Below are 2,198 nucleotides of genomic sequence, written 5' to 3' on the forward strand. Positions count from 1 at the left end.
TGTAATATGTTTAACATTATATAGTGCAAAAATGTATTAAAAATAAAAACAAAATTGACCCAAACCACAATGGTTCCCCTTTAAAGCAAACCCCAAAAAATAAAATGCATAAGTGTGCTGTCACCAGCAATTGCATGCGATGCATTAATACAGTAAACTCCCAGTTATCCGGTACCAATGGGGATTGGTAGATGCTGGATGACTGTAGTTTCTGGTTGCTTGAGAGTTACTATTAACTTTCAAGCAACGGCCGCAGCAAGATGTAAACAGAGAATTTCGTTAGCAACTAAATAAATTTAGTTGCTAACAAAAAATGTTAGTGTGCACATGTGTATCAAGCAACTGCCCAAAAAAATTGAAGACATATTATGTCCTCTATTTCTTTTTCTGATTGCTTGAGAGTTCTGGTTGCTTGAATGCCAGATAATGGTGAGTTTACTGTATTTGGCATGCTGCCATCTTCTGGTTACTTTGTTTATTACACCCCTTTTTTCTGTGTTTCCTCCCCTTGTATAATGAAACACCTCCTTCTTCCTGGGTGTTCGATTCAGCCATTTTATGGCCATTTGTGCACATGAGGAGAGGAAGGCATTATCCCTTTTTGACCTTCAAATACTGTCATTTGCGCCATCTGCTATATCCTGTTGTCTGCCAGTAACCTGCTGCATTCAATAAAGACCTTTGTGGATGAAAAGTATTTGGTGAGTTGAGCTTTCTGATGAAGATTGTCTGTGGTGATTGTATCTGCTATATACAGTCCAGGCATAGAGATCTCAGGAAGGGATAAAGCCCTATTTTAACAATTGCAGTCAGAATTATAAGGCTAAACATCTTATTCCAGCAAATAAAAGTTCAGATTTACCTTAACTCTAGTGTCTTCATTTTTCTAAATAATGCCTGATGATCCTACCAGTGTAATAAATGCCTCGTGATCTCAGCAGTCTCTGCCCACAGTATGACTAAGCTAAATGCTCTGCTGTGAATTCACTGCAGTGTTGTCACCCTACAGCTGCATCGTTGCATACGAGGAGGAAGGCTATTCCAAGGAGGAAGCATATCAGCATTGCCCTCACTGATAAGTCTTCTCCAATCAGAGTCTAACAGGGTGTCTGGTTTGCAGCGGATTGAAGACCTGACATTACTGAAATAAAGATGAGGGGTTATGAACTGCTGCGACAAAGTTAGTAAACAATTTAAAAAAAAGGAAAATTCAAATATAGGAAGAGAGAGAGGTCTATAGGAAGACTTAATGTTTGGGCATAGAGGGGCTTTAGGAGAAAAACCCTTCCACTGGCTGCAATGTAATGAATTGTCAAAAAGTAGTGATGATCCCACCAATCATCCTGTTTCCAATGAAGTGCAAAAGTAGGTCTGAAGCTGCTGCCTGGATGTGTTGTGCTTTTTTTGGGCCAAAGCAGCATACACTGAAAGGAAATGAACTTTAAATGCATACAACAAACTGGGCACCAGGCTATATTATGCCCTGCTTCTAACTGAACGCTCTACAACAGCCTATTTTGGTTCCAAGCTAGTCAAGGAGCTTTAACTCTCTGGTTATAGAGTGTCCGGAAAAAGTTAGAAATAAATACTCAGAACCTCAGACACCCCTTAAAATGGGGAGTGTTTGATAACTGTGGACAGAAACTGGACAACGCCAGCTGGAAGGATTAAAATTGTGCTTTATTTTACCCAGCCCCAGTACAGACATGCCCACATTTAAATTCTGCACTGCAATAAGAAGGTAAAATGAAGCATATGATTTACAAAAATGTCACTTCTTCCCATGTCTGCTGCAGCTTTATAGGCTGAAAATGATACTTCTATACCACATGTCCAGAATTCCCTGTAAGTTATATGCTGCCTGTAACTGTGCCAAGACGCTGTGTAAGCCGAGCCCAGAGTTACCGCAATAAAAGAATATAACTTCATCCCATATATGAATAATTTGAATTGAAAGACCTTAAGGAGACATTTAGTTTAAATTAATTTATTTTGATGTTCCATTTTTAAATACAGTGGCTCAGCTGTGGGGGGTTTTTTTAAGCTTAGCTATTTTTAATCAAGATAATACATTGAGTCTAGTATTAAAAGGGACTCGCTCCATTACACTATTACGCCAACAATTAAAATAAATAAAATTTGAAATGCACATAGAACTAGGTTGATTTAAGATTTGAATGTCTGATTCAATAAAGTTC

Source organism: Nanorana parkeri, unplaced genomic scaffold (assembly GCF_000935625.1).
Source record: "Nanorana parkeri isolate BGI_ZX_2015 unplaced genomic scaffold, ASM93562v1 scaffold180, whole genome shotgun sequence".
NCBI classification, from domain to species: Eukaryota; Metazoa; Chordata; class Amphibia; order Anura; family Dicroglossidae; genus Nanorana; species Nanorana parkeri.